The 16246-nt window shown below is 31.8% G+C and overlaps 1 long non-coding RNA gene across 1 annotated transcript; it reads left to right on the plus strand.

Moving 5' to 3' along the window:
• The first annotated feature begins 12019 nt into the window (after window positions 1-12019).
• Window positions 12020-15209, plus strand: LOC133689233 (uncharacterized). Its single transcript, XR_009841279.1, has 2 exons — window positions 12020-12920; window positions 13309-15209. It is a non-coding gene; the product is annotated as an uncharacterized LOC133689233 (long non-coding RNA).
• Window positions 15210-16246: the final 1037 nt, after the last annotated feature.

Below are 16246 nucleotides of genomic sequence, written 5' to 3' on the forward strand. Positions count from 1 at the left end.
GAAGATGCAAGTGATTACTGTATTGTTAAATTTTTTTTATTGTATTTTATTTTGTTAGAAAAATACAAGATAATTTTTAAGGTATTCAAGAATATAATAATAGTTGTTTTTTAAAGTATTTTTTATTTAAAAATATATTAAAATGATATTTTTTTATTTTTTAAAAATTATTTTAAATATTAGTACATTAAAATAATTTTAAAATATATTAAAAATTAATTTTAAATAAAAAATCAAATTCTACCCGAACTTAATTTAAAACACAGTAACAAAAAGAACTTTGAACCTTGATGGTTAAGCTGCCGACGGCATCTAGATTGGCCCCATGTCAGGTCCATCTAAACAGTGAGCAACTAGCCTAGTTGCGTGTTGTGTGTCTATTGGGCCATGGGTGGACCATTTCCAAGTTCCGGTACCTTTTAATCCTCTACAGGTTAGACCAACACTGGAACTTTCGAGACTTCCAAGTTGTGACTTACGGTTGAATATTTGAATGGTGGTTGTAATGATTTGAAACCTTTGAGTTGTTGGTTTATGGTGATTTGAAGATTTTTATGTTTTGATTTTATTATTTGTAATTTATTATTTTATAATTTTTTTTTATTAACAAGGATATTCAAGTTAGCTTGCACGTAACTTGATTAATTTCACAGGTTTTGAAGTTAACGACTATATAAGCTTTTAGTGGCCCTGAGATTTGTAAGACTCGAATTAATGACTTATAAGGAATAAATTTAGGACTTAACCAGTAAACTATACACTCATGATTTTTTATATCTTAATTTTGACCATATTGCTTGATGTCTTAATTTCAATCATAGAAAGATTGAATAATTTGAATGAAGGCGTTTAGTTTTTCTTGTTAAAAAAAATAAAATTATACATGTAATATGATATGTAAGAAAATCTATTATGAATCCGAGGGGGTGATGTAGGCATTTGACATATCTAGTTTCGTAATATCTATTTATTTATGCTAGGAATGTATAATAAATTGATAATTTGGGATAATTATATTATAATTTACTTATTTTTTTCATGATTTTTTTTTAAAAATTATAATTCACATTTATAATTTTATAACATTTTATATCCACACCCTCACACACAAAACAAATCAACAAAAAAATTAAATTATTTATATAATTTTCATTATATTTCATTTAATAACTAAATAGTTTTTATATTAAAAATTACAAAATTACCATCACTTTATATATATATATATATATATATATATATATATATATATATATATATATATATATATATATAAAGAGCATAGTCACCAATCTTGCTATTTTTTCCACCCTTTTTACCTGTTTATTTTTGTGTTTTAAAAGTGTTTTTGTAAAAAATTAAAAAAATTTATTTTTTTCTTTGTTTTAAATTAATATTTTTTGGTGTTTTTAAATCATTTTGATGCGTTATTGTCAAAAATAATTTTTCAAAAAAAAATATTATTTTGATATATTTTTTAATAAAAAACACTGTGAAAAATAATCACAATTATACTCCCAAACACGATCACAAAGAGATTTCATATAATTTATTTATAAGATTTTCATAGTCAGAAAAGCCCACAACCCAAAAATTAACAATCAACATCTTCATTTACCATCATTAATAATAGAATAAAAAACCACCATAGTTGCTTTTCACCCAACTTGTAGGCATTCACATCTTGGAGTTGCATCTCAGTTCTAAATCTTCAGTCCAAAAGAAGAAGAAAAAATAGATGGCGGGGAGGCAAAAGATTATAGATCTTCTTCTTTATTCCATATCTAGGTGTTAAATCAATTAAAAAATAAAATTCCAGCCCATTCTAGATTTGAGCATCGACCCATCTAAAACAGTAAAAGCGGAAGCTCACAACCCGCTTTAGGATTTTGTTCTAGAAAAAGAAATTGAAAGATAAACTGTTGCAAATAACAGAATCCATGTTAAAACTCTTTCTTCAAAGAATCCACAGCAGAACTTATTTTTATTTGAAGGACAGAAACTTACACGGCTCATTTCTCTAATGATAGGTCTGCATTAGAATCAGGATCATAACTGTAGATTTTACGTTCTGATAGTCTTACAACCTGCACCATAATATTATCACAGCATTGCCTCTTATTGCAATTTGAGATGCTCTGCTTGAGAAATATGATCATGCGGATTTGGGTTTTTAATTGAGTTTTTTTTTACTGTTTTAAAAAAACATGATTAGTTGTTTTTTTCACTCGTAAATTGAATCGAGAAGAACAAGTTTGGGTTTAAATGATTAAACAAATCGATTAAAAACACTAGATAAGGTGTTGATTTGGGTTCCTCTTTGTGTTTGTCTTGAGAAGGGATAAATTGCATCTCAAGAAAAACTTTTTTTCAAGTAATATGTTATTTGTTCTGTTTGTGTTGTGGTATATACGAGAATATATTTATTTTTTTATTTAAATTTAAAAATTATATTAACTTGGAATATATATTATAATTTCTAAAATAAAAGATAAAAAATGAAAAAATAACTAAATTCTAGATACTCAATATAATTATCCTTGTTCTACACTGTAAGCATATATGTTTCTCAAAACTAACAAAATCGCTTTGACAAGTGAATTTTTTTATGCATAAAACAAGTTAAATATGCAACTAAACTTAACAATCCTGGTTAGGCATTAATCTTCTATTATTATAGGAAGCATTGAATTTCATTCGAATTTTTTAAAGGTGCCATAGAGCTCAAATAATATAATTTTTATGTGCTGTTTAGGGATAATAATAGAGATTAAACTTCTAAATGGAGTAAGAAATAACCAAGTATGGGAAAATCTTATATATAATGCAAAGAGAGCAGGTACGTGCAGTTATTTTTTGAATTAACTTTGAAAAAAAGATAGATAAATAACGAAAGAGAAAATTAAATTTGAAACTTACTAAAAATAATAATAAGAATATTCTTATTTAAGCTAAAAAATATATTTTTTATTTGTCTTTTTCTTGTATCTATCTTCTCCTTTTTTTTTTTTAGTTCTCTAAGCACTTTAAAATTTATTGAACTGGCTTATAAATAAATATCACTCTTATTTTATTTTTATTTTTTATTAACTGTGGGTATCCGGGTCAGTTTACACATACCTCGATTAATCCTCTGAAACTCTGAAGTTAACGATCATATAAACCTCTAGTAACCCTGAGATTTGTGATACTCGAACTAGTGATTTCTAAGAGCAAACCCAGAGTCTAACCAATTAAGCTACACCCCTTTAATTATATCACTTCTATTTTATTCTTTAACTTTCTGTACATTCTATATTTTAAATTTGTTAATGTTGACAGGTAATTTGCCAAATAAAGAATTCATCTATTATAGAATCCCATGCTAAATTTCATTTTTTTAATTATATTTTGAGGAATAACTTTTCCTTTTACTGTTAAAAGGTGTTGCCTCATTTTGATTCATAATTTAATAGATTCATGTTCGATAAAATATGTTCTAAATTATATATACAAAAGTAAATATTTAAAACCTCTTATATTATTATCTCTTACATAAGGCTTTATTTCTCAAATTTAAATCATTCAACTCAAATTAAACATATGACTCAATATACACTAAAAAAAAACTTAATTGTTTTTATTATTATTATCTCATCAAAATTTCTCATGAAAATTGTAATTGTTATGTGAAGTTTTTTTATGATTCTAGTAATGACACTGCCCATAAAAAATATAATTAAAAGCTAGTTCATTTTATTTAACTCTTCATAAAAAAAATATTGTTTATGAATGATGAAATTTTAGGACTATGAAGAGTAGGAACTCCAGTTCCCCCAAGTCTTCCACAACTTTTTCAACAAATGTGAGTGCTCAACAATTTTGTTATAGTCATATAAGAACAATTTCACACTTTTCTATTCCATCAATAGGAAAGTCAATATATAATTTCATTATAAGAAATAGGTGCACAAAAACAATTTAGTTCCATGAAAAAAATAAGATAAAACAACTTGCAAAGTAAGCACAATACTCTAACTTTACAAGAAGCCAACACTCCTCAATATAACTTAGCCACAAATGTGATTATCTTTATCAATCTTTTTTTTTAAGTTTCAGTCTCAATCACATACTCCCCATAACAAAAAAAATTAGACATAAAACTACACCGGCTTTTGAACAACATTTATACTACGTGGAAGAATTTTTATTTTGTCACATAGTGTTACACACTCACCTCTTCAATGACTATGTCACTATAAATGTCAACGGACAATTATGATGGTTTTATAGGTCATATGGAGCATATATAAAATGTCAAAAGTGTCCTCAAACTAGTGACAATAAAGAGTGATGCTATGACAAGATTTTTCCTACAACTTTTCATGGATCTACTAAGATATGGTATCACAACCTTGATCCGGGCTCCATCCTAGGTCTTTATGACCTCTACATGAAGCTCATCTCTTTTTTAACACCAATATTCTAGCTAAAAAGAGCATAACTGAGCTCTTTGGTACTACATAATGAAATGATGAAAGTACAAAGACATATCTCCAAGGATTTGACAAGGAAATGTTAAGCGTGAATAATTTACTCGAATTTATTGCCAATAAAGCTCTAATCAGTGAAGTCTATAACTATTTATTAGGGGAACACCTATACTTTCTACATGACCATAAAACTTATCTGTTATCAGAAACTTAGGGTTTCGTTTGTTATCTGACATATATTCCACTACCATATACTAATATACTTATTGTGTGTGTGTGTGTGTGTGTGTGTGTGTGTGTGTTAGTTTTATTCTTCTATCAATATGTATGAGTTACAATTTATAATATCTATAATGTATATTAAATATTATTCCCTCACTGAGTTGATTGAACTCACCCCTTCTTTTTAATATTATTTTCAAGTTCTTCGCTTCTGTTAGTAGGTTGACTTTGTTAAGAGTTCCTGCTTCTTCATCATTTTTTTTATTGGTATGTCCTGTTTGTTTTCGCGAGACTTTCCTTTTTGTTATGATTTGATGCCTTAGAGTATTTCGCTATTACACTCATATTTAAAGTTTGGATTTTATATTGTAATAACTATTATGAATTATTATTTGTTTTTTTATTGATTTTGAAGAATATTTTAAAAGTTTATGAAACGCCGTAAAATTTTATATAATTTATTTTGTGAGAAGTATTTTTTAAGCTTAATATAGATGGAGTGTTCTTATGACACCACTTATATGTTGTCGAGCTCAAAATTCAAGTCATGACAAAGTTTTGGAGGCAAACTAAATTGTCAATTACACTAGGTTTTATGTCTAAAAAAGTAGGACTTATATAATAGGATATTCTTTTTTATATAGGTTATACTCAAGTGAAGTTGTATGAGATTACTAAAAAATGCTTGAGAATTTGATGGTGTAAGTAGGAAGGAGGTGAAATTCTTGGAATTCATTAGAGATTAATTTAAAATTATTATTGAGGTCTTACTTAGTTTAAGTTTTAGATTAAGATATTTTTATATATATACTAGAGTCTTATTATCAAATAGTCATGAGAAAATTTCACTTGAGTGAGAAAGCGTATTTAATTAGCGTGGAAGTGGATTAGGCGCAAGCTTCAATTCCCAGCACTGTTTAGTTCGAGCTTTGCCCGGCCGTTACATGAGTTGCATGTTACTAGTCGGGCCAAATGGTCTGAATACCTTCGTTATCATATAAAAAGTTTATGGAATTTAACTAGAATGTTAGAAGGAGAGGATGATGCAATATAAGATGTCAGCAAGGAGGTTGACTTGACCTTCATTGTTTGCAGGAGGAGGGAGTTGAGGATTTTGTAGCTCAAGAAATCATGCTTAGAGGAGTGAAAGCATGAGTATGCTGACACGATAGAACAAGCCTACAGAATAACTGATCCTGTGGAATGTGATGCCTGATATATACTGACAAGAGCTGTGAAAATGGTTGGATTGAAAATAACATGTTTGCTAATGTCAACTAAGGTCAGTTAATTGGGGCGTGTTTTGCTTCTTGTGTTTTCTAGATGCTATGTTCATGCTTATTCCTCTATTCAATGAAATGCTGGAAGATCATTTCTTTCACAACCAGTGAACAAAAGAACATGTCTAAAAACCCAGCAAAACTCATACCATTTAAGACATTACTTCACACCCTTCCTCTGGCATTGTCACATTTGCTTTACATGCTCCGTATTTAGTAGCATTTTATTGTTTACTCATTTCCGTGTTCAAAATTTTGAGTTAATTCTAACTATTCCGGCCTTTTATCTCTTCTGTTAAAAGCTGGTCACAATGGAACTGTTCGTGCTATAAATGTCCCCATGTACACCACTCTTAGGAGCACTGCTGTGGCTTTCACAATGATTGAGTATCTTTTGACGGGACGGAAACATTCCTTGCGTGTTTTTGGCAGGTATTCAACTCTTTGATGCTGATTTAATAGATGATAAGCTGCTATCCTGTGACAGCGTCCAGAATTTTATATCATTGTAGATCCTGATATAAAGGTGATAGATCAACAGTAAGAGTATATATCGAAATGAAATTAGGAGTCTATAAGGATGAGTGCTGCTAACAAGAAACATTTAGCAGACTATTTATATGCACTTCTGGGAAGTTAAAGATGCCATGTTGAAGATAATTTGAAACTGATTAGGAGTGATTTGATTTATGGCTATGCTGCTGTCTTTGTCGCAAACATTTTTACAGCAATATATCTACCTTCTATTGCTCGAATTGGTAACAAACCTGAAATTAGTGCATAATTCTACTTACTTTGCAGGAATAATATGTGGACCAAGCTTACTTTTTTGGACATCAATTAGAGGAGACCTAGAAAGGATAAGGAACTTCCACTTTCTCTTCATCAGAAAGAAGTGTAAATTTAAAGGTTTGAAAGTGCAGGCTTGATAAATATGTTGGTAAAATATTTAGTTGCGCATGCATGTCCTGTGGGTAATTATGCGTGTTTATTTTTTTTCTTTCTGTGCGTGAATCAACATGATCGTGTATGTTAATTTCATCTTTTGATCATGTTATGCAGCTAGCTAATTCTCCTCTCTTAGCTAGTCTTCACTTAATTTCTTGCATGCCTTCTCTGTGTCATTATGTTTGTTCTTATTGTCTATTGGTGTTAGCAGGAGCAAGACAGAGAGCACCGTAGCTGTGCCCATTCTAGTGGCCAACTTGGCTAAGATTTGCAGCATCCTTACCTCGAGAACTCAAGAAAAACCCCAAGTATCATTAACCATGCCAAAAATGACATGGCATTCCTAAACCTTATGGGCCAATCAAGACTGCAGATGTTCTGAAGTTACTGCACTTGCCTGAACTCCTTACTTCTACCATATCTATAGAAGTTGTTAAACTCACATTATAGCTCCTTCAGAGTTCTCTGCCCAAAATCATGTGGAATCATCGTAACTAAACTTCAATGTCGCTTGTCATTCACCAAAATCAGCAAAAAGGAAAATGTGATTATTAAAGAAATAATTTCTTCCGCTGCATCATACACGTCTTAACAATCAGTTGCTAAAATGTTGGCATCTACCAAATTCAAAGCAATGGACATGATCCATCAGTTATTCATATTTAACAGTCATATCTAAAACTGCTGCACTGAAATGTTTTGCAGGTGGTGATGCTTCTTTCCTGTATCATGGCTTTCCTAATTAATTATTTTGTGCTTATGAATACAGCACTAAATTCAGCATTGACACAGACTATCTGTGGTAATTTGAAGGTATGTAAAATAATCACCTCTTGTTAACCTTGCAGTATTCTAAGACTCGGTGTCCATGAAACCACAGTCAATACTGACATGATTTTGTTGATACAACACTTTCCTTTGTTTGTTTTGTTAAATTTTTATGTAGATAAGACACTGTCCAAACTTGTAATGGAACAATGGCTGCTCCGCCATTCAATATTTTCATTTTACTTGAGCTATTTTCTTCAATTGCTGGGCCTTTCTGTCCTTTGCCCCCAATTTCGGCAGACAAATTCCTTGATGGTTTTCTAGTACAAACAGCATAAAAGAGAATTGATCCCTGGATAACACCCCTCCCTTTCACATGCACATCAACACCAACGAGCAACATCACCCATGTAACTTTGTTGTTTTTGGGCAGGCACTACAATTATTTCACTACACGAATGAGCAACATCAACTGTGTGAGAGAAAAACCATCAGTGATTTTGCTCCAAATGTGTGGGCTATAAGAACTTATTGGGGTCCAAATCCTGGTCACTATCACACTCAATGTGCTACAAACTCTGACGGACATACGCAACATGTTTTATTGCATCCTAGTAAATCTCACTCAGTTGATTAAAAATAATTCCAGTGTTTCAGTTAAGTAATAAGTAGCCAAGACTGTGCTTCTATGGTGGGATTGTTCAGTTGCATGAATGTTTCCTTCCCTCAAGAAAAGGAAGGGTGAGCACTGAGCAATGCTTATGATTCATTATTTGTTATTCAATCTTTTGAAAAGTAAAATGCTAGCTTCTTCTGTCCACTTGTCTAATATTTTGGGAGGTTCTAGGAGGGGAGACTGCTTCTACTTGCATGTGTGGACATAAAAGTTTGATACACGGAGAGTTGTAGTAGAAAGAGAGAAATGTAGCAACTCGAGTTCATGGAGGGATGTGTGTTTCTTGTCTCCACAAGCTGACAAGTGAGTTTGGCCTCATTGCCATACATGATTGAAACATACCCATCATCAATTTTGCAAAAGCTTAAACTTTACTTCAATATTCTTTGCACTTTCATGAATCATGATCCGTATTTAATGCTAAGAATCACTAACCAACCCAATGAAATCCCATATGCAGGTGCTCTTGTAACTCTTCATCATCTCAATTTCAAATTTAAATCCAAGTGTATAGCTATTGAAAGAGAGCTCTTTTGATGTTCAACTAGTATATCCGTACACATACTCATAATTAAGAGTTAAGTAACTTACAAAATATATACTCTAGCCATATACCATAAAGGAAAAAGACATGTACTCTAGATAAAAAATAATAATAATTAACACAAAATCAATCATTATAAAAAAAAAAAAAGTTGAAATAAAGTGGAAAAGTTTAGAAAGGAGGAAGCTTATTAAAGTCGTCCAAATATTCTCTCAGAATAAAGATTATTAAGTTCAATTAAGAAGCATGCTTAACAAAAAGGGCAACATGGCCCATTAAAGCTTGTAGAAAAATCTCAAGTACTTACAGAACATGGGTGTCTCTTTGTCCAATCCCTTTAATCAAGAGTTTCAAGAACCATCAATTTGACCTTGGAATCCACTATTTATCTCATTTGTTGCTCGAATTGTGTATCAAGAGAGCTATTCCATTGCAAAAAAGTCAGTCCTTGTTGAGTGTCTTGAAAGGCACTCCAAAAACACCGACCGCTATTGGACGTCAACCGTTGAAAAATCAATGTCCGGTTATGATTCCGGCCGACAGGTTTCGGAACGTTTTCAGTAGGCACCAAACCAAACAAGCCTTAATTATCCACCTCTTCGTGTGTTACCTGTATGTATTTTGACATGACCTAGCTTTAGCTTTCAAGTTGACATCATTTTCATCACACACGTAAAAAAGTGAGCGTTGGTTATGGCAACGCAAGTATGAGAAAAGAGAATATTAATTAAAAGAAAAGCCAAAGTTGTGGTAACTAGCTTTTGACCTCACGAGTCATCAGTCTAGGTAAAGAGAAACAAGAATAGAAGAGAAATGACCTGGGATCTGGTGAGGAAGCAAGAATATGAGAAGAGAAGGTGTGGGAAGGGTTCAAGGCGTGGGGGAATCTGTGTTTGGGTAGTGGCACGCGAACTTATCGCCCCAAATCATGAGGCTTTAAGCCTCTTTTATTAAAAGAGTCTTTTACACTTCCCAAAATCCCAGGAGAAGGGCCAAGAGTGACCCCTTAAATTAAAGACAAGAGACTTAAAAGAAAGAAAGAAAAGCAAAACCCAAGAAGAGTGTCCCCTCGTGCAGGCCCAAGGCAGGGCTCCTTTAGCGCCGATGTCTCCGGCGTGTGGTGGTGGCTATTTGCTACCACCATAATAAATGTGTTTTGATTTGAAATTAAGAAAAAGAAGATTAAAATCAACCTTTTACGTACCCTTCCAAAGGAAACTTCTTTCTAGTAGACAATCTCTTCGCTGACATTCTGCACTCATGTTTCCAAGATTCTTATCTCTCTTTCTTGCACAAATATGGCTTTGGCTTTGACCACCTTTAGTTTCTACGTACGAAATTCTTTATGGCTACCTGCTTATTTTGAGCACTACTAAGTGTTCATTTTGTGGAAAGAATCTATATATATAGTCCGTCATTCCATGTAAAAGTCTTGTCTCTAGTTAGACATCCCTTAAATCAAAGTTAAATTATAAATTATATATATATATATATATATATATATATATATATATATATATATATGTGTGTGTGTGTGTGTGTGTGTGTGTGTGTGTGTGTGTGTGTGTGTGTGTGTGTTTTGATTCAATTCTTTTCTTTTTTTTCTTTTTAAACAATTGGATACAATTCACATTAAGATATATATCAATGAGGCATCCATTATATTAATATAGTGCTAATACGCCTTTCAACACACCCAAAGGCAAAACTACAACCACGTTATTATAATACATTAATTGTATGCTAAAACTCCGATGGTATTTAGTTTTTTTCAAAAGTCATAAGTGAAGAAAATATTTTTAATTTATAAATATGCAATATAATAAATATATAACTACTTGCAATAATAACAAAAAAAAGATAATATTTTTTTAAATTCATTTTTTAACATCAGTATATTAAAATAATCTAAACATATAAAAAAATAATTTTAAGCAAAAAAAAAAAAGTTTTGGCAAACCTCCGTTTGGGTCACACCTCCAAACAAGGGCTTAGTGTAATAAGATTTTCTTCAATAAACCTCTCAAAATTTTAACAACATCATCTTGTTAGGTACACTTCTTGACAAGATCTCATAAATCAAGGAAGTACATAGTAATCTATTATCCCTCTACAACAATTAATCTAAGCTTTAGATTATAATAAATTTTAAAAGGAATTTAAAATAAAAAAACAATGTTGGAAAATAAGGTGAAGAAGAGTGTCAAATTTTATCAAAATAGTACTGCAGAATTAATCAACCTCAAACACTTTACTTCAACATGGAAGAATTAATTCTTCATAAACTAGACCCAAGTTTAAATTTCTATTGACAAAAAATAATCTTTTGTGACTCAAAATATTATTTTACAATGAATTCAAACCCAACCCGAGTTCAACACGTGTGTGAGAGTTTAAGCTTAAAAGCTACTTTACTTAGGACATCCCTCTTCTAAAAGTTTGGGTATTTTTTGTATCCAATTTTAACTTCTCATCTATTTTATAAATACTAAAAAAGTTTTGTTTTTTTTTTCATATGATATAAAGTTTCTTTTTAGAGGGTTCTAGTTTCACTAAAACATGTCAACCAAGAATTGTTTTTAAATTAATTTCTCATTCATCCATAATTTATTTAAAATGCATGTTAATATACTATGTTAAAGAATTTATGTTGTAGATTAAATTCCAACAAAATCTTAACCCTAAAAATGAATGGATATATTTTTAATTTTATCTCAGATATATAAATTAACCCTGTTTTTAACCAAATTTTCTAACCTCTAGTTTTTCCTGTAATTGGCTCCCATGAGAAGGATTTGTTTATAATAGGGACATATGAGCCAACTATCTTATTCTCCTTTTTAGGATACAATACAATAAGTTATTAGATTTAATTAAATGGAATGCGAGGAATGGTACAAAAAAGATGGGGATTAAAATAATTAATATATTCTTAAAACAAAAGGTACAATCAAAAGGAGTTGTTTGGGTTTTGTGGTGGGGAGGAATATTTCAGGTGGCATGCGTTTGATTTTATTGAGTACAAATTAAGCATGACAAACCCTAAAAGTAAGCTGCTACCCTTGACATCATTCCACTCACCTTCTTCACCTTCTCATCCCGAGGCAAACCCTGCCAGTATACATTCTCTACCTCTCCCACCCCTTGCCTCCTCATTCCATTCCTCCCTTTCTCTCTCTGTCTCTGTCTCTCCCTGACTCCAAGTCCCTTATATATGACCATGATCAACCTTAGACAAGTTATTACTATCTATATATCATCAAGAAAGATCATGAGTTCATTCCCATCTTCTTCAATTTATCTTTGAACCCTAGTTGAGCTGATTGCTTCAACATTCCATAAATATCTTGATTGATCCATTCCTAATGGCCAGCTTTTGTTTCTTGATGTTAATCAAATTAGCACTGCCACTCCTCTATTAACATTTGTCCAGCTCTTTAATTTTCTTTTCTTGGTGCAACAATGATTTCTATTTTATTTTATTTTTTTGCCTTTTATTTATTGTTTTATGTTTTCATGTGGTGTAAGAATATCGTTTCTAAATCCCAGCTAAATTATAATTGAATAATAGGGTTTTCTTTAATCGATATATTTTTTATACTCGCGCGTGTTTGATAAGTATTATGAATATATTAATTATTTATGCCTTTTAAAAGTCTAGATTTTATTTTTTTTGCTTTGAGAATAAATCTTGATTTTAATTGACTGAGTTCAAGGAATATATATAAATGATCATGATTTCTAGATCCCACTTCATGACTATAACCACCAACAAGACCACCACCTCCACCTCTTACTCCACCGAGCCACCATCCTTTTCCCTACCAAGAGATATATAGATACCGTAAATGATCATATTATTGTCCTTTGACAAGTCGTATGTGACCATATCTAGTGTTTCTTTATTCAAGTACACACTTTTTTCCCTTTTGGTTGGTAAGTGGCACCAAGCCTGCAGCAGCTAGCAAGTTTGAAAAGCTAAAACCTGTTCACATTATAAACTTATCGTGGTATGTTTCTACTTGCGTGATCATTTTGCCTTTTTCTGATAAGAAGAGACACGGTAATCTGTGCTGGATGCTAAGGAAGCAAAAGAAAGCGATGTTGGTGAGGTTCAATCCGAAGACGGATTTACACGTGAAAGTAATTGTAAAATACGATCTCAGATTGAGCCGCGCCAATATCACTTTCTCAGGGTTATTTGCTTTCCCAGCTTTCACCTCAAGGTCTCTTCTGTCATGTTTTTCTCAATTTCTTTCTTTGGCATGTCTAGTGATCTTATCCTCCTCACGCATTGATGCTACTCTCTTTTTCTACCTTATTTGGTTCACGTTCATACCTGCATTATTACATTTTCCTATATATACGTACAAACTCTTTGCTCATATACCGTGGCAGATATTGTCCGTCTTTCCCTTGCTCTTCAGCATGCAGCGTTTCCAAGAAGAAGCTGTACCAGGAGCTAGACAAAGGTATGTAACTCCATTGCTCTCCTTAATCTCAATAGATTAACAAGTTAGGGTTCTTCCCGAATTTAACTTGTTTAAATTTTTTTACAGTATATTTAGTAAGATGGAAGATAGGCACAAGGGATTAGGTCCAATATCCAAGTTATTACAAACTAGAAGATTGAAAAATGTGAATATATAAGAGAGGAATGAGATTTTATTCATTATTTCAATATTTTATCCAAGATACAAAGCAAATTGAGCACCCATTTCGCCCCTCCAATTAGATACAATGATAAGGGCTTGGGGTGATCATCCACTCCTCCCCACAAAATATACGAAGTTAATTACTTCTATCTGTATGTTCAAGTTCTTAACGTAGACAGATAGTTAACTTACCAAAAAGGATACATGTAGACAATTCTCTCAACATTGAAGTCACTTGCCAAGAACCTCGATGGTATATACGAGCTTGAATAATATTACATTCATACTTGTATGTACTATCAAATCATAGGAGAGATGTTTGACATTGACATGATGGGATATCAAGACATGTTTTAAGGGATTTGTGGTTTAATATTGTATTAAGCTTAGAATATAACAATGATTCTTCTTTGTTTAGCATCTATTAGTAGTCCTTGATGTCGCTTACTGGCTTCAATTACTTAATTGAAGAATATATAGACTCATAAGTGACCCCCCCCCCCCAACCCCTGGCCCCCATTAAATTAAATTTCTAGATTAGCTATAGTATCTATCCTTCCTTCTTTTCAGCAATCTATTTAACTAACAGATTAATCTTATTGTAGAAATTGGAAATGTTGGGAGCAAAATTTCATGTAAATATGAAAACAAGAACAAAAAATAAACATTTACTTAACATTTCTTGATTCTCTATATTGCTTCAAAAATATAGAACTGATATTGTTGTGACTGCATTCAATTTGATACAATTTAACTAATGAGGTTGCTGTGCTTACAAATTAAGCCGGATCAATATTCTTGTGAAAATATTTAGAATCGTTTTCAGAACATGAAACAATTTCGTTTCTAACTTCATAATTCTCTGCATGCCTTGTGCTATATAGATACATGTATTGCGCCAAAAGAAGGAAAAGGGTTGTATAAGTTATTTATAGAAGGGGCCTTTTTTATATTAATTAACCTTATATGATTTCATGATTCTAGGGCATGGATATATGTACGCATGTACCAAATATATATTGCAGTTATCTGTATCTAGCTAGACGTTGGTGATGGAATTGCTTTGACTTCTTTGTGTGAACTTCTTTTTAAAGCAGTTTTTGCAGATCTTTTTGTAGTCTTAAAGAAAAGAGAAAGAAATAGCATATTTTATTATCCAAAAAAAAAGAGAGAAAGAAATAGCTGAACTTGATATTGTTGGAAAAAGATAATTGCTGTTTTCGAAATAATAAGCTTTTTTGCTAGACGCCAACGAGGCTTCTAAAGTGAGTTGCATTATTTGGTTTCTGTCGGCAGATTGTCATTTGTCAATAGTGATCACTGTTACATTTTTCCCCCAACTTTCTAGCTACTAGTGCAAAACTTCACCCTGTTTTGGGTCCTTCCTAGCTAGCTAGCATTATTTTTCAATGGCCATTATCTTTTGGGTTAGTTTTTGTCCATCTAAATACAAATAATTATTGCAGATTGATTTCTAGAATGAACTATGGAGTTGTCTAGCTAGATCCAGCAGTACATGCTCTTTATTGTTTCATTTTAAGAGATTTAAGGCCATGAATCATCACCTATATATTCCTTTGATTCAACCTTATATTTCTTGGATCCTTAGGTAATTAACAAGGTGCCAACATTTCTACTTTGTAATCCCATGTTGTAGACTAGGTATGCTCTCTCTTAATTTCTTGAGTTTAAACCTTGAAGCAAGCTAATATGCAAGAGATCGATCTTGTGCTCCAAGAATATGATTTAATTTCTTGTGATATTTTTAATCATCGTGAAGAAAGCTTTTCGAACTCATGCGGTTAATCACCATGCTTATAGCCATGGAAATGGTACTTGATACCTCCTGAGTAATCAGGAAATTAAGTGCTGCTTAAGAACTTTAGCAACATTACTCATGGTGAACTAGTGTCCTCGTGAAAATAGAGAGTGGAACTGGAGTCACCTACTTTACGCTCACAAGAACAGAAGTGCCCTTCGAGGGAGGAGTGGAACTGGAATCAGGTTTGCAAAAACATTAACTACGTAGAAATATTAATCTTTGTAATATGTAAGAAAGAAGAAAAAAGTAAAAAAAAAAAAAAATGTTGTAATGGCTTCGATAATAGGTTTATATGGAAGAAACGTCGTCTAGATGCGTACGTGACAGATTAGGACCACCCTTCTTCTACATCTTCTGATGGTGTCAGCTCTTGAAAGCATCAATTTCTAAGACTGGTGTAATGATTCTCTTGTGTGAATGTTTGGATCATAAAATGTTGAACTTTTTGAAATCATCAACTTAGAGTGATCTAATTGTTCTAAATGTTTTGAAAGCATAGTAAGACATGGGATACCATTTTTAACCCAATTAATAAAAACGATATCAATCATGTCATCTGACTAAATTTTAAATTAATTTTTTATATATTTAACCTGATTTAAGAGGTAGGTTAGCCAATTCCTAGATAAACTTGTCTATCAACCCGAATTTAATAATTATGATTGAAAATACAAGTTGTGGGTATATTTTAGTGATTATCATTAACTATATATGTGGCTAGATATCGATCCTTGGTTTGCTTAAGCAACTGTAGTGGAAGTCTGAAAGATGATGACCATTGTTCTGGCTGTGTTCTCATTGCAAACACTTTCTTACTACTTTTTAAATTGTCCATTTAATGCTCGTTCAACGCTTTCTT

The sequence above is a fragment of the Populus nigra genome, chromosome 3 (assembly GCF_951802175.1).
Source record: "Populus nigra chromosome 3, ddPopNigr1.1, whole genome shotgun sequence".
Classification (NCBI taxonomy): domain Eukaryota; kingdom Viridiplantae; phylum Streptophyta; class Magnoliopsida; order Malpighiales; family Salicaceae; genus Populus; species Populus nigra.